This window comes from Tamandua tetradactyla, chromosome 6, assembly GCF_023851605.1.
Source record: "Tamandua tetradactyla isolate mTamTet1 chromosome 6, mTamTet1.pri, whole genome shotgun sequence".
NCBI classification, from domain to species: domain Eukaryota; kingdom Metazoa; phylum Chordata; class Mammalia; order Pilosa; family Myrmecophagidae; genus Tamandua; species Tamandua tetradactyla.
The window spans coordinates 14,199,706-14,220,845 of NC_135332.1; the positions used below are offsets into that span (position 1 = coordinate 14,199,706).

At 46.8% G+C, this 21,140-nt stretch overlaps 1 long non-coding RNA gene across 1 annotated transcript; it reads left to right on the forward strand.

Annotated features, from left to right (window-relative positions):
* Positions 1 to 5,365: 5,365 nt before the first annotated feature.
* LOC143685813 (uncharacterized) lies at positions 5,366 to 18,600 on the forward strand. Its single transcript, XR_013176753.1, has 3 exons — positions 5,366 to 5,572; positions 17,436 to 17,506; positions 18,308 to 18,600. It is a non-coding gene; the product is annotated as an uncharacterized LOC143685813 (long non-coding RNA).
* The last annotated feature ends 2,540 nt before the right edge of the window (positions 18,601 to 21,140 follow it).

The window sequence follows — 21,140 nt, forward strand, 5'->3', positions numbered from 1 at the left end:
GCAGTGTGTAAGCCCTCTACAGGGAGAGCTGCCCTGTTTGCAGTGGGTGCTGCCCCTTTTGTTGGAAGAAATCCGAAGAATCTTCTTGTTTAGCAACCTTTGGTTCGTGGGCAGAAATCATTTGCTTTCAAGGGACCCTGCTTGAGGGTGGGACTCACCTGCCCTGCCTCCCTTTCCTGGAAACTGGAGGGCAGGGCAGACCCCCATGGGGCACCCACCTCCTGGCCTCCTCTTGCCTCTTCCTCTCCCAGAGCAGCCCGGCTCTTGATGGCTGAGTTCACCTCTCTCCTCTTCTCCGGTTCCTGCCACTGCTGAGCATATGTGGAACCCCCTTCTTCACTGGCTACACAGAGCTGAGACATGGGTGGGGACCCTGCAGAAGTCAAAAAACCAGAGTGGGCCTGGCAGGCATATGGCTTACGCAAAAGAGAGACTCTGCCTGGCTCAGCTTTGTCTGCTCCGAGTCTCTGCACTGGCTTTGGAGCTAACGATAAAAATCAAAGTCGTGTCGCTTCCTCTTTGCCAGTCTTTGCCTCCTTTGTGTATCTCCTCCTTTGGGGCCAAAGGGATGATCTGAGCACTGTGGTTTATCTTGGCTCCAAAAGTCACCTGTTCATACACACAGTATTCCTGGTTCTCATAGCAGGGGTGGAGAGCCTAGAGGCCACCCAAGTGCCCCCTTTCCCCGGGGGGTACCTGCAGGATCCTGGTGCTTCATGAAACAGCTTGGGAATCCCTGGTAGAGATACTCAACATTGGCTGTGGATACATCAGAATCCCACCCAGACCTACAGCATTAGGCTCTCCAAGGCAGGACTCAGCATCTGTATTACAGGTGATGCTGAAGCCAGCCAGCTTGAGAACCCCTGGTCCAAGCATTTTGAGCCTTGTCCCTAGATTCTGTCAGATTATTTCTAGGCTTCAGCATTTCTTGGCCCCTGACTCTCCCCCTTGGCCAACATTTAGAGACCCTTTAAGAATCATCCGCTGAACTCCTGCTATGCGTTTATTCTGGAAATGGTAAGAGTTGGTGGTGTCCCCTGGGCTACCTTATTCTGCTTCTACCACATGAAGATGCATTCCATAAAAATCTTTATTTTCTCAGAAAAAGAGTCATGGAGGACATTGAGAATTGTGCAATTGATCAAAGCTTGTCTTTTTGCTCTAGCTCCTGGGACATGCAGTATTAAAGGTGTGGTTCAATTTTAGTGATTGTAGACATATCCTTGTAGCTTTGGGAGCTGCATGTTAATTACGTTCCTCTATTTTCCTTGGTCTTCATGTTTTATTGTATTTTTCTACTTTCTGGAATTATGTGTTGATCCTAGGGATACTCTGAAGGATAAAGTGATGTATAAATACATAACAAAGAGAGGTGGTGAGTCTGACGATTGCAATGATGAAGCTTGTATCTATAATTGAAGGACAGCATCTGCAGGTTACACGGAGCTCCTCACACATCAGTTCTTGGCTTCAACCCTGCCTCCCAGGGAAGCCATTCCTGATTGCGTAGCCCAGATTTACAAATCCTACGCTACATGATGCTCACTCTTGTTCTCTGGGATCTTCCTCCCCAGATTGCAACTTCCGCCTGGACAGGAAGCATGACAGTCTTTTTCATGGGTTTAATCCCAGTGCCAAACACACTGCCTGCTACAGAGTAATCATTTGATGACTATTTAGTGGATGATCCAAAGTGACTTACAAACTCAATGTAATCCCAATCTTAATTCCAACAGCTTTCTCCGCAGATGTGGTTGAGCCAAATTCCTATGGAAGGGCAAAAAATAGCCAAAACCTTCTTGACAAAGAAGAACAAAGCTGGAGGACTCACATGTCACAATTTTAAATATTATTACAAAGTCAAAGTAATAAAAAACACCATGGTTCTGGCATAAGGACAGACATATAGATGGATGGAATCAAATTGAGAGTTCAGAAATAAACCCTCACATCTACAGCCAAATGATTATTGACAAGGGTGTCGACACCACTCAGTGAGGGAAAGAATAGTGTCCTCAACAAATACACAGACAGAACAGGACATCCACATGCCAAAGAATGAAAATGGACCCCAACTCATAGCATATAAAAAATTTAACTCAAAATGGATCAAAAACCTAAATATGAGAGCTAAAATTATAAAACTCCTAGAAGAAAACATAGAGAAATATCTTCAGGACCTTGTATGGGCAATAGATTATTAGATTTTACACCAGATACACAAGCAACAAAAGAAAAAGTAGATAAACTATACTTCATCAAAAAAAAAAAAAACTTTTGTGCATCAAAGGACATTATTAAGAAAGTGAAAAGACAATCTACAGAATGGGAGAAAATATTTCAGAACCACATATCTGATTGTTCTAGTTTCCTAGCTGCTGGAATGCAATATACCAGAAACAGAATGGCTTTTAAAAAGGGGAATTTAATAAGTTGCTAGTTTACAGTTCTAAAGCCAAGACAACAAGTTTATAGAGATGTCCAATCAAAGGCATCCAGGGAAAGATACCTTGGTTCAAGAAGGTCGATGAAGTTCAGGGTTTCTCTCTCAAGTGAGAAGGCACATGATGAACACAGTCAGGGTTCATCTCTCACCTGGAAGGACACATGGTGAACACGACGTCATCTGCTAGCTTTCTCTCCTGGCTTCCTGTTTCATGAAGCTCCCTGGGAGGCATTTCCTTTCTTCATCTCCAAAGGTAGCTGGCTGAGGGACTCTGCTTCTTGTGGCTATGTCGTTCTGCCCTGCTCTCTCTGAATCTCCCATTCTCCAAAATGTTTCCTCTTTTATAGGACTTCAGGAACTATTCAAGGCCCACCCAAATGGGTGGAGACACTCCTCTACCTAATCCAGCTTAACAACCACTTTTGATTAAATCATATCTCCAGGGAGATGATCTGATTACAGATTCAAACATACAGTTTTGAATCGGGATTATTCTGCCTTTACAAAATGGGATTAAGATTAAAACATGGCTTTTCTAGGGGACATACATCCTTTCAAACCAGCACACTGATATTATCCAAAACACATAAAGAACCATATCTCAACAACAAAAAGTAACAACCCAGGAAAAAATGGCCAAAAACTTGAATAGATATTTCTCCAAAGAGGATATACAGATGGCAAAGAAACACATGAAAAGATGCTCATATAGAAACAATTTAAAAAGGGGAAAAAAGATGCTAAATATCATTAGTTATTAAGGAAATGCAAACCAAAACCACAACGAGATGCTACTTCATATCCATGATAATGGCTATTAAAAAACAACATAAATAAGTGTTGGTGAGGATGCAGAAAAATAAGAACACTTATACATTGCTGGTAGGAATGTAAAATGGTGTTGCTGCTGTGGAAATCAATTTAGCATTTCCTCAGAAAGTTAATTATAGAATTACCATATGACCTGGCAATCTCACTGCAAGGTATATACCCCAAAGAACTGAGAGCAGGAACCTGGGCAGATATTTGCACACCAATGTTCGTTGCAGCATTATTCACAATAGCCAAAAAGTGGAAGCAACACAAGTATCCATCGACAGATGACTGATAAATAAAAAGTGTTCTATCCACACAGTGGAATATTACTCAGCCACAAAAAGGAATGAAGTTCTGATACTTGCTACAACATGGATGAAACTTGACGATATTGTATTAAGTGAAATAAGCTGGCACAAAAGGATAAATATTATATGATCTCACTTCTATGAAATAACTAGAAGATGCAAATTCATAGAGATAAAAAGTAGAATAGAGGTTACTATGGGTGGGGTGGGGGATGGGGAACTATGAGTACAGAGGTTCTGTTGGGGTGATGGTTTTGGTAATGGGTGGTGGTGGTGTCAGGATGATATTATAAATGTGATTAACATCACTAAACTGTGTGCTTGAAAGTAGTTAAAATGGGTGTGCTGGTTTGAAAGTCTTATGTACCCCAGAAAAGCCATGTTTCAATCTTCGTCCAATCTTGTGACGGCAGCTGTTCAATCCTACTTCAACATCGTAAGGCAGAAACTTCTGATTAGTTATCTTCCAAGAGATGTGACACACCCAATTGTGGTTGTGGCCTTTGATTAGATAGAGATGTGACTGCACCCATTCAGGGTGGGTCTTGATTAGTTACTGGAATCCTTTAAATGCGGAAACATTTTGAAGAAACTTCAGAGCCAACAGAAAGTGAGACCTGACACAGATGCTGACAGAGAAAGCAGAGACATGGATGTCTGGAGATGCTTGGAGTCCAGCAGACATACCATGAGACGCTAAGCAAACCAGAACCTGGAGAGAGCCAAGGGAAGCCAAGAGATGAAAGCAAGCCCCAGAGAAGCAAGGTGAGGAGCCCCCACAGGAACAGAGGCTGAAAGCAATGGCGCCCAGGAGCAAGAGACCAGCAGATGCCAGCCATGGGCCTTCCCAGCTGACAGAGGGGTTTCAGATTCATCAGCCTCCCTTGAATAAAGGTATTTTTTACTTTATGCCTTGGTTTGAACATTTTTTAGATGTAGAACTATAAACTTGTAACTTATTAAATTCCCTTTTAAAAAGCTGTTCCATTTATGGTATATTGTATTCCAGCAGCTTACAAACTAAAACAATGGGAAACATGCTGTGTATATATTATTATGATATGGTTTAAAAAAAAAACCACAGTTCAACACTAAGAGTGAACCTACTGTAAATTATGAACTTTAGTTTAATATAATTATAATATATTGAGTCATCAATTTTAACAAATGTACCACATTAATGAAAAATGGAAGTAGGGAAGTGTGACTATAAGGGAACTATACTTTCTGAATAATTTTTCTGTACAGCTTTTCCACAGCTGCCCTAGAAAATAAAGTCTATCAAAAAATAGTTATTGAATGAGCAAATGGGAAAAGCTGCAAAATTACACTGCTCAGTGAAATATTCAAGAAATACAAAGATGATGTCATAAGAATGTGACTCATTGGGCAAGGGGAGAGAAGGAAAGAGAATGGCAGGAAGGAGGAAAAGAGGAACTGGTTGATGAGAAGACAAAGGGGTTCTTTTGGCCTTAGAAGGAGGCTGAGGGAGCTGCCACTATTTGAGTGATGACCATTTACCAAGATCTCAGAGACTTAACAAATAGAATTAACAGATAAGAATCCTGTCTTATCCCCCTGATGCTCTTATGAGGCTTGATTGTTACACCTTGTGCTGGTTTGAATCTGTTGTGGACCCCAGAAAAGCCAAGTTCTTTAACTCTCATTCAATATTGCTGGGTGGGACCTTTCTGATTGTTTCCATGGAGATGTGACCCACCCAATTGTGGGTGGTAACTTCTGATTAGATGGTTTCCATGGAGATGTGTCTCCACCCATTCAAGGTGGAATTGTTCACCAGAGCCCTTTAAGAGGGGACCATTTTGGAAAAAGCTTCAGAACCAACAGAGCCCACATCGCCAGAGACCTTTGGAGATACATAAAGAAAATGCCCTGGGGAAGCCGTTGAAGAAGCTGGGGGAGAAAGCTAGCAGATGTCACCATGTGCCCTTCCAGCAGACAGAGAAACTCTGAAAATCATCAGCTTTCTTGAGCCAAGGTATCTTCTCCTGGATGCCTTAGTTTGGACATTTTTTATAGTCATGCCTTAATTTGGACATTTTTACAGCCTTAGAACTGTAAACTTGCAATTTATTAAATTCTTCTTTTAAAAGCCATTCCATTTCAGGTATGTTTTGCATTCTAGCAGCTCACAAACTAAAACACTCCCACTTATGGATAAGAAAGCTGAAGCTTGAGGAGTCTAAATTGCCCCAAATCAACAACACCTGTAAATGGGGCTGGCTCAGGCTTCAAAGACAGGGGCAAAATGTTAAAATCCAAACAGTTTTGTCTGCTGCAGATCAAACTCCTCACCCCAAGTAGGGCCACAGGGCTGGCTGCCACACAGGAGCAAACAGGAGACAAGGTGAGAAAGATACTTCCACTTTGGCTCCCCTACTCAGTGAGGAGAGAGCCCAAAATTACAGCTGGGGGAAAACTGGGGAGCAGAGCAGGGCAGGGATGCTGACCCCTCACCTTGCTGCATCCATCCCAACTCCCCACCCTCCATCGCCACCTCCACCCAGAATTGTCCACAGAGGGGCAGTCAGCCTGGCTGGCTGGGGGCCCCAAGGGGCAGGGTCCAGCTGGGTCCAGCTTGCACAGCAGGGTGGCAGAATGGGGAGGCCCTCTTCCCTCCCAGCTGCAGCGGTGGCCTTGGCAGGAATGGGCCAGGCTGTCCCTGGTGGATTCTCTTGCCCCTTCTAAGGCGCAGTCTCCGTGGGCAGTAGGCAACCTCACTAAGACAGACCGACCCAGGGAGAAAGTGAGCAGCCCCCAGGGGTAAAAGGAACTTCCATTTCCCTGGACTCACACTCCCCTCTGCGGCCACACTGCTCCTTGCCCCAGGGCCATGTCCCCTTTGATTTGGAGACTCTGGGGCCCTGGCCAAGACATAGCTCTGATGCAAAGCCTCAACGGTCATCCAGAACTTCTCTCTTTATGTAAAAACAAAAATGATAATGGGAGAGCAAAGCCTGGGAGAAGTTGTCCAGAATATAAAGGGTTTAAATCCCCAGAAGGCTCTGACCACTTAGAATCACTATCCTGAATCAATTGAGGGGCAGAACCTTCTTTCAGGCTTCAAATCAACACCTGCGTGGCCAAAACTGTCCACTCAGGAGAGTCTGAGGCAGCAAGGCAGAGAGGGCACGTGACATCCTGGGACAGAGGCACACCCACCCTGCTTCCTACAGCTGTTCCACCTGGCATGTCTGACTCTCAGGTGCTTCGGGAAATATTGTTTTAGCTGATTTTTCTACACCTGCAGAATCCAAGAACCTGTTCGACCCCACCCATGTAGGCGGACAGCTGGCTTTGCCGTCCTTCCGACTACCTGTCAGCTGCTGCCCAGGCACCGTGTCTACCCCAAACGGAGCACAGCAGCACATGACGGGCTCCAGCTAGTGCACGGATACAAGCGACACAGCAGAAGGAATTTCCTAGCAGCCGGGGTTCTAAGGTCCTGAAATGGATGATCAAAAACAGCGTGAGACCTGGTCTCCGGAGGTGTTCAAAACTTGAAGAATTTATCATCATTCTGGGTGAAGAATGAAATCAGGTGCGGCTCCATGGTTCCTCTGGCGCTCAGACGCGGTAATGGCCCCATCTCTGGCTAAAACGCCAGCAAAATATGGAGGCATGGAGAAAATTTCTCTTTGTTCCCTGGGATCATGGAATGGAGTCAGAAATATTACCATGCCCAGGGATATTGCTAATGGCCGATAAACAAGGAGAGGGAACCATAGAAGGAGAGAGAGAGAGAAAGAGAGAGGGAGAGAGGACGGGGCAGCAGTGGCGCATTCATACAGAACCAGAGACTCACAGGCTCTCTCTCATCAGATCGCACGTAAGAAAGCTCAGCTACCACCACTGACCCTCCTGCCCCCTTATGAGGCACCTATATCACAGCCAGTTCCTCTCTGAGGAAGCACCAAGTCTATAGGGACATTCGGAAGTCACCCTCAGCTGTGACCACTCTCTTGGCTCCTGCATTTCTGGATTAAGATGACTCAGTTAGCATCTAGGACCATAGCTGCTTCGAGACACCTGGTTTGTCTTCAGAACTTCAGCTCTTAAAGATCATCCTACCCAGCCATCCAATGGACAATGGGGTCCCTTCCCAAATACCTGACTCCCCGTTATGTGCCCACACATCTCCAGGTAGAACCAGGAGGATTCGATGCAGACAATGTGGTCTCTGCCCCATGGGAGCCCCCAGCCAGGTCAGGGGCAGGTTCCACCTGCCACCGCCAACTCAAGAACTAAGACTTAAATCCAAAAGTGCAAAGAGCAGTGCAGAGAGAAGGAATCGGGGAATAAATCTGGAAAGACTCCTTGAAAGGGGCAAATTAGCTAGAGGGCAGGGGTGATGGTGAAGAGGAGGTGAGCAAATGAAATTTCCCAGGATTTCTTAAAGACACTGCTCACCACCCAAAACCCAAATCTGCATCTCTTTTGGACCTGGCAAGGACTTTGAAAGTCAAAGACCCTAGAGGAAGCAGAGAGAGAAGGAAGGGGAGAGGGCCTACAGAAACAGCCAGGGAGCAGGGCTCCTGGTACAAGAGGCACAAACCACAAGTGCAATTAGTCAAAAAAGAACGTGAAATTAAAAAATGATTCCAAGCCGAGGAGGGGAGTACATAAGTTACTGCAGCCCCAAGACATTTATGAATAATACAAATGCTGCGAGTGGTGCAGCCAGAACTCAGTTAATTAACATGTACAGGGGCAGAGATGCACTTGAAAAACAATAGCGCTGTTTCCCCCTCGCTAGAAGTAAAAATATTTCCAGAAAGACTGACACGTTTATTATTTTCTAACATAATTACCTTATTGTGGAGCATTTGTAATGGAACACATTAGAGACGCTAAGCACCTGCCTGGCTTTCCTTAATGCAGTTTGGTTCCGTGGTGTTCGGGAAAGAAGGTAGGAGGAGGCCTGGCAGGGTGGGAGGTGGGGAGTCTCAGGAGAACCATACAGTTTTCCACACCTGATGCCTTCTCTCTCTCTCCCTGCTTTCCCTAAACTGAGCCAACCTCCTCTTTTTGCTTTATCTTCCCCACCTTTCCAAACCCACCAGCATGCCTTCCGGGGCGCCTCTGTGAGCTGGTGGTAGCTGGAGGGGGAAGGGTTGTAGGTTCGGGACCACCCCACAGCCTAGAGAGGATTTCCAGGAGGAAATGGCTGCAGGGGGAGAACCCTGACACTGCAGGGAGGAGAATGGGTGAATAGTGGGGGCGCTACGTGTGCTTAAACAACTACTCCAAGACCAAGAACAGCCCAGTGGGGAGAGACTTCTGCCTTATTGGGAGTCTTGGAATTTTTGTAGGGAAATACAGTGAGAACACGGGCCTCAAGGCAGGGGCCCCGGGTTCTGTCCTAGCTGTTTTGGGCCAAGTTTAAAGTCACTTTGCTTCTCTGGATCTCAGCATCCTCACCTGTAAAATGAGGCCAGTAGGGGGGAAGCTGGGGCAGCTGGTGTCCAACCACCCTACATTGTATGACTCTGCACATCAGCCACTTCAGACAGGATTCGGGTCAGGGCATCTTGTCCAGTCCGTTTCCTGCACCCAGTGAAGGATACCTACTCCAAAGCGTGGACGCTCAAGTTACATGTCCCAGGAAAGAAATGCCGATCTTCTCCCCTTCCTTGCCATCGGTTCCCTGCCCTGCACAGCCATCTGCCCCTCCCCGTTGCCACCGATAGATCCGAAAGCAGGAGCTGCGCATCCAGGCTGCATGTGGGTGGGGCCAGGTCTCCGGCCACCCTCTCCTGGACACTCTCCATCCTTGGCTTCTGGGACCCTCTCCGGCCTCTTCCACCTGCCCTCCCCTTGCTGCCCGTTCTCCTCCTCCAGTCACATTGGCAGCCTCCAGGATTTCTCCATCCAGAAAATGGGCAGACCCATTAGGCCTCCTCTAAGTAATCTCTTCCTTCCTCTGGCAGGACTGTGCACGTAAATCTCCTCTCTCTGTTTGTTGTTGTTGTTTTGTTTTTTCTATACATATTTGGAGCCCAGCCCTTTCTTCTGAGCTCCAGAATTTGTAAGTCCACGTGCCTGTGGGGTGTCTTTACCTACTTAAAAATCACTGGGCCCCAAATTGAACTCTTTATCTTCCCCCCACACTGGCTTCTCCTTCTGTTGTCAGCTTCAGGGACTCACCCCCTCCCCCACTCCCACAATTCAGAAACCCAGGAGGCACTTGAGAATCCTTTGCCCTCATCTCCCCTAATCATCTGGCCATAAAACCTCTAGCATCTTTCAACTTAAATGTCACAGGACTCTTTTCTATCCTCATTGTCACAATTTTCTTTTCCTGAACAGATTCCTGGAGCAGCCTCCTACTTGCTCTACCTCTGCCACTGGCCCAGCGTCTGGCAGTAGGTAGACAGTAAGAAAAAAAAGTACTGAATGCATCAGTCTCATCTGCCTCCGTTCCGCCGGCCACATTGCTACTGGTCCTCTCCCTAAAATCCAAGGTGATGTCGTCTTTCTCCTTGAAAGAGAAAGAAAGGCTTGAAAACCTTAAGTAGCCCCTCATGACCCACAGGACAAAGTCCCACCCGGTGCTGTCTGATCTTGGCCACCTGCCCTCCCCGCGAGGCCCTCCTCACCAGGTGCCCATGGCAATACCCGCTCCAGGGGGTCTCTAACTCTAAGGGGCTCACTCACGCTTCTGGCCTTGTACCTGGTGTTCCTTTTACCTGGAGCACCATCCAGCACCTGGTCACTGTTGTGCCCTAAGACCCAGCATCCTGGTCATCTGTCACTGCATAGTGAACCACCCCAAAGCTCGTGGCTCACAGTGGCGATCGCTTCATTGCTGTATCTCCCTGGGTTCTGGAGTTGACTGGCCTCAGAGAGGCGGTTCTCAGCCAGGGTCTCTCACGTGGTTGCAGCCAGGCGGTGGCCAGGGCTGGGATAAGCTCCAGGGCGTCCTCCCTCACACGTGTGGCTGCTGGTGCTGGCCGTCGGCTGGCCCTTGGCTGGGGCTGGGGGCTGGAACCCCTGCATGGCCTCCCATGGCATGGCGCCGTTCCCAGACCACGCGTCCCAGACGCTCAGCGGCCATTGGTAACTTTGTCGTGGAAGCCTCGCCAAACCCATCTGGCCGCATTCTAGTCCTGGAGGCTGTCACAGGGCTTGCCCAGGTTCAAGGGCAGGGTAGGGGACACAGACTTCACCTTTCAATGAGGGGCTGGCCAGGTTCTCAGAGAGTGTGTGGGATGGAAACACTGTGGTGCCAATCGCTGGAAAATACAAGCTGCCACATATGATCACACCTCCTCCAAGAAGCCCTCGGGTGCCTCTCTCCCTCCCCCTGGAGAGGAATTGCTCCCTTTTCCGTGCTACTCCTGAGCCTTCCTCTAATCTTCCCCACCACAGACATTACAATTATTATTTTTTTATTATCTGGTTCCTTGAGGCCACCAATACTATGTGCTTGGTACATAGTATCATTAAATGTTTGAAAATCAGTGACCAAGTAGAACTGCCAACTTGCTCTTTCCAGGACAGGCCAAGTGCCTCCTGGAACAGCCACTGTGCAGTAAGAATGTTCAGAGGCACCAGCTCAAACTGCTTCCTCCAGCCCATGCAAGAAGTGTCCCACCCCTCCCCAGCTCATACACTCCCCCAACTGGCTTCCTGCCTCTCCGGTCTGTATCCTGCTGCAGGTGTGCACAGGTGCCGGCAAGCATAGCCCATGCCCAGCCTCCAACTGGAATCTTCCTTTCCTCCCCAGTTCCGCCTCCAACTTCTTCCTCTTCTTTCAAAGCCTCCAGCAGTGGGGTGGAAGGTACCTCCACTGAAGAGGGAGAAGTTCATGGCTGGAAAGCTGGGGGTGGGGAGAAAGGGGTAGTGGGTGGGAGGCAGAGGGGGAAAGGAAGTTTGGCTGGTCCATCCTTCCCACACACACACACACACACACACACACACACACACACACACACATACACACACACACACACACACACAACACCTCCCTCACTGGCCCCCTGGAGCCATGGGCGTGGGGGCAGAAATATCCCATCTCATTTCCCAGCATAATCCCCCAGCTGCCTGGCCCGGTTTGCTGGGCCTTTGAAGCAATTGTTTGCGGAGCCATTCAGCGGGGCAGCTCCCTCGTGGGCACCCAGCCCTGCTGCCTGCCAGGCTGCCTGCACGAGGACAGGCCCGAATGACTGTAATATGAACCATGAAAGTGGATATTAAAGGCTTTATTACAGGGTGAGGACTGCTAATTGCAACGTTCCTTTCAGGAAGCCAGGGCTGATGAGTTTAAGCAGCAGCACCCAATTATTATAACTCTGTCAGCTCAGAGTGGGTAGGGTTGGGGGAGGACCAGGAGGCAAGCTGAAGGCACAATTACCTGAACTTTATCCAAGGCACACACTGCTGGCCTGGAATTTTAAAGTGAGATTGGTTCTGCTCTGAGCTTCCATCCTGTCGCAGCCGTGTTGTTGTCAGTTGCGCATCCCCCCTTGCCCTCCAGTCTCCTTGGCGAAGAGGGGGTCTCTGAACAGCTGGCTGGCACCTGAGTTCCTTCCACCCCAGGTCCCCACTGGGACCCCTTGTTGAAACTGGAGGTTGTCCAGGGGACCATGGGTTCAAGCCACCCAGCATCTTATTTTGCAAATTAGAAAGCAGGCTCAGAGTGGGGAGGCCCTTGCCTAGTTTAGATGGTGAGTGGCAGGGCAGGGTAGAGCCCACTTGGTCTCCTAGTCCCCACCTGCAGCTCTGGCTGCCTGTTCCAAGAGAAAAGCCAGGGGGCTTTTCCTTAACAGGCAATGGCAGGTACAGGCACCACCCACTGGGCACCTGGAAACCGGGCTGGATCTTCTGGTGTGTTCCTGGGAGAAAAGAATGCAGTCCTCATCGGGAAGCTGACTTGGAAACATCATCCTCATCGAAACTCATCTGCATCATACTCCATGTACTCGCAGACATTCACGCTTTCACATATTTCTGAGCACCTACTGGGTGCCAGCCATGGAGATATGGAGAGAACAGAGTTTGTCTCTGTATGCAAGGAGCTCACAGCTCAGTGTGCGAGGCACACAAACCAAGCGCCAGATAGAGGTGTGTGCACACTCACACATCACCTCTTTTAATTTAATCCCATACATTTCAGTGAATGCACATGAGAAGTTAATACAACAAGGTGCACCTATTCGGTGCCAATTGAGCAGTCCAGTGGGTTAATAGCGGCTTCATGTAAAAGGCAGAATTTGATGGATGGGTAGGAATTCGATAAGCAGTGAGGGGAACAGGAAGTTGGAAGGGGGTAGAGGAGAGTGGGCTTCTTTTCTGCCTCTCCCTAGAAGAGTCCATAGCCAAATACTTACTTCCCTGGATCCCCATCCAAGAGCATTCCAGTTGCGTGTGCCATGGGGATGTTAGACCGGCACTGGGGACACTGGGCCCTAGCCAGGGGATTCAAGATGCCCCAGAATAATGATGAGGGTCAGGGGTCTGGGAATTCCTTACTATTCCCACATCATAACACTGATACGGGGATGAAGTAGATATGGGGCAAAGGCTGGAGGCCCCGCCCCTTCTCCTTGACTTGGGTGTGCTCAGAGTTAACTGGGCTGACTGATGTTCCTTAGCCAGGATGCCAGCTCAGAGAGGCACCTCAGGGTGCCTCATCAACCAGAGATGTGTGTCCCACTTGCTGAGCTTCAGGATTCAGGGGAGTAGCAAGCCTGGGAGGGGATGGAATTGATGGTTACCTTGGAGACATGGTAAGTTTGAAATGCCTCTTAGTTATACACATGGAGATGGAGGGTTTTGGATAAACAATTTTGGAAGTTAAGGAAGAACATATGGGCTGGGGATTAAATCATTTGGATGCCTTGGCATGTAGACCATGAGCCTGGAGGAGATCACCCGAAGAGAAAGAGAGATGGGCAGGCACCCAGCTGCACTCTGGAGTAGTTCAAAATGTAAAGCTGGGTGTGGGGGTGAATGCCCATCAAGAGGAAAGAGAAGGAAGGGATGACAAGTCGGAGGAAAGCAGAGGAATTAAAGGGAGAGTGGTGTAAGGAGGGGGACACTGTAGAGAGACCAAGTGGAATGAGGATCAAAAAGTGGTCACTTGATTTGTCACATGGAGGTCACTGTGGCAGGCTTAGAAACCAGCGGGGTGGTTGGAAGGTGGATGGGGACAGCCCCATGCAAATAAACCAGCTCCGACCCTTACCTCACACCGCACATCGCTCAGTTGGCAGCAAGCTGACCATGGCTTGTAGTGCTCTCTTTACATGCAATCACTTAAATGTATGTGATCAAATTAAAGAGAAGGATCTACGTGTGCACCCCTCTATCTAGAGCTTCCTACACTCTATTATAGTTGCTGGTTGACTTGTGTGTCACCTGCACTCAGCTGTGAGCTCCACGAACACAGACACAGAACCTGCTATTTCTTTATTGCCAGTGTAACTCAAAATGGACCATAGACCTGAACATAAAATTTTAAGCTATAAACCTTCTGGAAGAGAGTATAGGAGAAATCTTTGTAACAAAGATGTCTTAGGAAACAAAAAGTATAGACCAACAAAGCAGAAAATTGATAAGTTGTGCTTCATATACACTGAAAAATTCTGCTCTTCAAAAACATCATTAAGAAATGAAAAGGCAAGCTAGAGAACGGGAGAAAGTATTTCCAACACATATATCTAACAAAAGACTTGTATCCAGAACATATGAGAAATTCTTATAAGTTAATAAATAAGACAAACAACCCAATAGAAAGAAAGGGGGAAAGATTTAAACAGACATTTTCTGTCCTCTCCTCCCCCTCAAAAAGAAGCACATGAAAAGATGCTCAACATTCTTATTCATTAGGGAAATTTAAATTAAAATCATACCCATTAGAACGGCTAAAATAAAAAAATGTTGACCATACAAAGTGTTGGCAAGGAGATGGAGCAACTGGAATGCATCATGCATTGCTGGAGGGAGTGCAAAGTCACCCAACCACTTAAGGAAACAATCTAGCAGTTTCTTATAAAGCTAAACATACGCGTTTAATATATGACCCCATAATTGCACTTCCACATAGTCACCCAAGAGAAGTGAAAGCATATGTGCACACAAAGGCTTGTATGCAAATGTCCACAGCACTTTCATTCATAATAGCCCTAAACTGGAAACCACCAATGTCCACCAACAAGAGAATGGATAAATCAACTGTGGTATATATTAACACAAGGAAACTCTACTTAGCAATAAAACAGGAAGAATTACTGATACATGCAACAATCGGCTGGATCTCAAAAACATTATGATGAGGGAAAGAAGCCAGAGCCCAAAGAGTACACACTGTTTGATTCTATTTATATGAAAATCCAGAAAAGGCAAAATTATCCAGGGTGACAGCAAATCAGAGGGACCCTGGGGTGGACTGGAGAGGGGAGTTGACTGTGAAGGGTCCTAATGGCACTGGGTGCCATCATGTGGAACTCCTCAACCTTTACTGCAGTGGCGACGATACTGTATGTATTTGTCAAAAGTGGCCCAACTGTAATATATGGTACGTACAAATTTTTTTTTTTCTGGAATGATGCAAAGGTTCAAAAAAATGCTCGTGGCGATGAATACACAACTATGTGATGATATTGTGAGCCACTGATTGTAACCATGTATGGAATGTTTGTATGTTAAGAATGTTTGTGTTCGTATTCTGTTTTACTAATAAAAATACTTAAAAATAATAAATAGTAAAAAAAAATATAAAGTGACCCAGCTGTACATTTTGTTCTATGTCAATTACGCTTCAATAAAGTTAATTTTTAAAGAGTCAATGAGGCAACCCCACAAGTCAATACCATATGCTTTCCATTTATATTCAAATATACACATTTTCACATATGTACATAATGCAGAGAAAACTTCCAGAAGGATACACATCAAAGTGCGTGGTGGACCTCTGGATAAGGTGACAGGAGATGGGGACGTCAAGGTAAGCGGTCAAACAGACGTTAGTCTTAACTGCTGTGCTTTAAACTTTCAAGACAAGATGCTTATGCACCATCTTGTATTTAAGTTTTCAAAAAAGAGTGGATGGGGGATATAAGCAGAGGTTGCTCCACAATCAAACCTCACTTGCTGTCTTTTATCTGTTTGGACCAGCCATTCTCTTCAATTATTTACTGAGCATCTATATTTCTAGCAATATAAGATGGGACGAGGTCCCAGTCCTTCCTTCAGCTCCCTCCAAAGATGCCAAGGAGACCAGGGTCCAATACCCATAATTTACTAGTTGGGGAACCAAATTTCTGAAATTTTTAAGCCTCACTTTTGTAGTCATAATAGCACCTGCCATAAAAGTTCCTGAGGGATTAAATGAGAAAATGGAGGTAAAGAGGTTGGCAGCACGCTTAATAAATAAGAGCGGAGATTAGTATCTTATTCCTATTACCATATTTTGTTGATTCTAAGACATGCAGGTTTTTTCATATTTTAATATCTCTGGAATTGGATGCATCATACAACTGATGGCATGTCATAATTGATGTGACAGTTTTTTACTTTCTTGAGAGATAAAATAATCGTGTACCTTACAATTGGTGGTGTTTGGATTCTAGGAAATACAATGGCATCTCTCATAGCTCTCCTGGAAGGCCCTGTCGATGTTTAACCAACATTAGAAACATGAGAAAAGCTAACCCTCCTTCCAGCCTAGGGAAAAAGAGCAAAAAAAACCACAGGGATGATTTAATTAAACCATTGTTGCCACTACCACAACAATGACATTTTTCATCTGCACAGCTGTCACTTTGGGGAAGGCCAGTCATCAAATTGCTTCTTGGGGACTGTTCTCTGTCTCCTTGCCATTGAGCCACCTCCTCCCTGCAGGGCCGAGGCTGGCCTCTAGCTCTTCCACCAAGCTACCTCCCCAGGTTCTTGAGCTTGCCCCTCTCTGGCCTTCCTCTGCAAGCACAAACCCCACGTGTCCTCGGTGATGTCCTTTACCCGTGGCCTCTGTTTATTGCAAGCCTCATCCATCTGAAAACTCTGATGCCCCATTGCAGCACCTATGCCTAGGGACCTTGCTGGCACAGCAGATGAGCTCAGGAGCAAGCCATAGAAGCCAACTCTCTTAGTTTCTTGGGGCTGCCATAACAAAGGACCACAAACCAGGAGGTGTAAAATGAGAGAAATCCACTTTCTTGCAGTTCTGGGGGCCAGAAGTCTGAAATCAAGGTGTTGGTGGGGTCGGGCTCCCTCTGACGTGCCTAGGGAAGAATTTGGTCCAGGCATCTCCCCTGGCTTCTGGTGGTTTGCTGGCAGGTCTTGGACTTCATTATCTGTCTCAGATAACCTTTAACACCAACCCTGGCTAACTTCTGCAGAACAGGACTGCTTTGGAAAGAAGTCAGGAGGCTCCCAGAGTGGCTAGGACAGTTGGGGAATCAGGGAGGAAACAGGGAGGGCAGGAAATGGCCAGGGCCGAGTGCTGGCCCTGCCACCATGGCCACCCCGGCCCAGGACATTGTCAGCCTGGGCAGCTGCATGGATGTCCCCAGCTCCTCCCCCATGGCTCTGCATCACCCCTCAATGCTCGAGGTGGCTCCTAGGGTGGCACTGCTGGACCCCAGCCCTGCACCCTCACCCTCCTGCCAGGGGACGGGGTACAATGCTTTGATCCCCTTAAACGTCCACTTCCCCTGCCTCCCAGCAGGAGTCACAGGGAGGGGGTTCCTGATACTTAAGACAGGGAGGTGCTGACACTGGGCACTAAAAGGGGCTGCTGTTAACTCCACTTGTTCTTAGGAAGGTTTTCAATACTAGAGGTGGATTGAGAAGCCCAACTCTCAGAAATGTTTCCTTTTTTGCTATTTTATCTTTAGTTCCAGCAAGGATGCCCCTGAGAAGCTTGACTCTTGGGCTCTTGACTCTCTTTGATGCAGACCTTCCACAGGTAAGACTAACAGAGAAATTGGTCCTTCGCGTCTCCTAAGTACCCTTAAAAAGTAGAAACGATAGCACTGTACTAAAACAGCTGAGAAACAAAGATACTCTAAGATTATGGATTATTGCAGGCCAGTAGTGACACCCAGTGAAAGCAGGATTTAAAGAAATAAAGACACCTGCGTTCCTTCCTCATTTACACCTAACTCATCCATTATAGTTAAAGCCAGTGGTTCTTAGAGCCGGGACGAGAAGCGGCAGCAACCCCAGCGGGGTTGGGGACATATATATATATATATTTTTTTTTTTAGCCAGTAGTTATATATGGAATAGATTTTAAAGTTTGGTGTGGGTTACAGTTCCATGATTTTTCATTTTTTTTCTTCTAGCTGCTCCAAGACACTGGAGACCAACAGATATAACAATATAATGATCCAGCAGTCACACTCATTTGTTAAATCCTGTCTTCTCTGTTATACTCCTCCTTCTCTTTAAATAACACATACGCACAAAAGCAACACATCTCAAAGTGCATTGGGACAATTAGTTGTAGAACAGATTTCAGAGTTTTTGGTATGGGTTGCAATTCCACAATTTTAGGTTTTTATTTCTAGCTGCTCTAAAGTACTGGAGGCTGGAAAAAATATCAGCATAATGATTCAGCACTCATGCTCATTGGCTAAACCCAACCTTCTCTGTGAAACTCCAGGTTGGGGACAGATTTAAGCCATGATTTTATAGAATGCATCTTAAACTCACGTGAACCTTAGCTCCTTTTTGAGAGTGTGTTTCATGTCTCTATTGTCTTGAGATATTTTAACAGTCCACAGAGCTTCTCCCGTACCTTTGACAAAACTCTCCTGCTGAATGGATCAATCTCCGTAGAGGGAAAGTTCAAATCTTCCTCTGGAGCCACTGCTTTTCCATCCAGGGACAAGGGCTACAAGGAACAGAAGAAAATCAGCCACGGCCACCAGCTGCAGAATTCCAGATGTCCACCTTTCTTCCTCTAAAGGTTTTCACAGCCCGAGTTGCTAACAGGCCGTCCCAAACTCCCGTTCCACATCAGTGGGACACAGAACTACCAGATGTGCAGGGGTGAAAAGCACCTATTACTGTTTTCCATCTTTCAGTTCAGCTTCCTTTCCTTCAATTGCAAATGAGATTTTCTTCACTTGCCGGGGAATACGGCCACCGTATTCTCGAGTTACCTCGTTTTAGTGGAGACCCAGGAGGAAAGAGGGTGTCTCTCCCCCAGCCTTGGTATGGGAAAGTCCCAGGAAAGGATCCTGATGGTTTATCTGGGCCTCATGGATGGATGACCTGGGAAGAATGGGGGTCACTCTGATCTCTATGGCCAGGGGGCTGGGGCATGGCCCGGGGTGCAGGGACAGGAAAGGCAGCCAAAATCTGTGACAGTTCCGTTTACCTTTAACCACTCTTGTGTTGATCCAGTTTTTACATTTGGCTCAGTGGTCATGTTTTTTGATGCCTTCCACATGACGGCCAAAGGTATCGGCAGACAGTTTTAACGTCTTATCCACATATGAAGGTACCGCGTAAGTCGTGATTTCAGAGGCAATAAGTGTTTTGCCCAATGACAGTGCACTCAGGAGAGGCAGCCAGGGCAGGGAGTGGGCTCAGAAGCACATCGTTTGAAGATCCGCTGAATAAACCAGGGCGTTTAACCCAGACCAGAGATTTTGGTAATAGTGGGCTACCTACCAGGTAAGAGAATGTTGACCTGGTCTGTGCATCTTCACAGGCAAAATCATTCACTAACTGGCTGCAGGATGAGGACTCTGGTGGTGGGAAGCTGTATGTGCCCCAGCAAAGCATGTTCTGAAATCTAATCTACTTCGGTGGGTGCAAACTCATTTGAAGTAGGGCCTTGTGATGAGGCTACTTCAATCCAGGTGTGCCTCACCTCCAACAGAACAGGCCTTAGGACTAACGTACATCAGAGTACGGGGTAAAGGATGATACAGTACATATTTTAAAACCTCAACTTCTGTGTGAGACCAAAGGAAGAGATTTTTATTTGGCGCAAAAATTTATATTTTGGGTAGTGCATTATCTAATTTAAATTGTATGGTCAGTTCATTGAACACCATAAATTACATGGAATCTTGAATGGGGCGTGAGGTCTTGTTGCTTTGTCTGGGTTAAGGTGACGCCCCAATACATTCCAGGGTAATTTGGGCAGAGAATGAAAAAGTATTTGCAAGGTCCCCTTGGGGGACTGGGGAGAATGGAGGGAATATTAAACTTGCACATCTGGGGAATTCCTGATATTCTTAAGAAGCAGTGGGGACAATCAATACAGTAGGCTCAGCCCTCAATCTCGGGTTTCACCTCTATGTAACTTATTCCTGCAAAGGATAGGCTAAGCCTACTTAAAGTTATGCATAAGAGTCACCCTCAGAGAACCTTTTTTTCCTCAGATGTGGCCTCTCTAAGCCAACTCTGCAGGTGAACTCACTGCCCTCCCCCCTATGTGGGACATGACTCCCGGGGCTTTAAATCTCCTTGGCAACATGTGACAGAAATCCTGGGATGAGCTGGGGCCCAGCACCAGGAGATTGAGAAAGCCTTTTTGACCAAAAGGGGAAAGAGGGAAATGAGAGAAAATGAAGTTTCAGTGGCTGAGAGCCCTCAAACAGAGTCAAGAAGTTATCCTGGAGGTTATTCTTATGCATTATATAGACATCCCTTTTTAGTTTATGGTGTATTGGAGTGGCTGGAGGGAAGTGCCTGAAATTGTTGAACTGTATTCCAGTAGCCTTGATTCTTGAAGATGATTGTATAACTATATAACCTTTTCAGTGTGACCACGTGATTGTGAAAACCTTGTTTCTGATGCTCCTTTTATCCAGGGTATGGACAGATGAGTAAAATAATAAGGATAAAAATTTTAAAAATCATAGGGAGGGGTAAAGGGTTAAAAAACGGGTAGATTGAAACACAAGTAATCAATGAGAGAGAAGGGTAAGAGGTATGGGATGTATGAATTTTTTCTTTTTTCTTTTTATTTCTTTTTCTGGAGTGATGCAAAAGTCCTAAAAATGATCATGGTGATGAATACACAACTATGGATGATATTTCAAGCCACTGATTGTATACTTTGGATGTACTGTATGTGTGTGAAGATATTGCAATAAAAATATTTTTTAAAAAGTTAAAAAAAAGGGGGGGGCCAAGATGGCGGCTTAGTAAGGTACGTGCGTCTTAGTTCGTCCTCCAGAACAACTACTAAATAACCAGAAACAGTGCAGAACAGCTCCCGGGGCCACGGCAGGGACCGGACACACAGTGTACCCTAGTCTGGATTGGCTGGTCTGGCTGCGAGAATCCACTGTGGTGAGCTCCCCGAGTGGCACGCGCTTCCCCGGGCCGCGACGGCTGGTGGCCGGCGCCCCTCCCTCCCTCCTTCCCGGACGGGCTGGGAGTCTCGGAGAGGCGAGTTTCCCAAGCCACGGCAGCCGGCAGCCGACACCCCTCCCTTGCGGGCGGCTTCCCTGACCGGCTACGAGTCTCGGATCAGCGAGTTTCCCAGGCCGCGGCGGCCGGCGACAGGTGCCCCTCCCCCACAGGCAGCTTCCCGGTCTGGCGGCAGGTCTAGGATCGCGAGTTTCCCAAGCCAC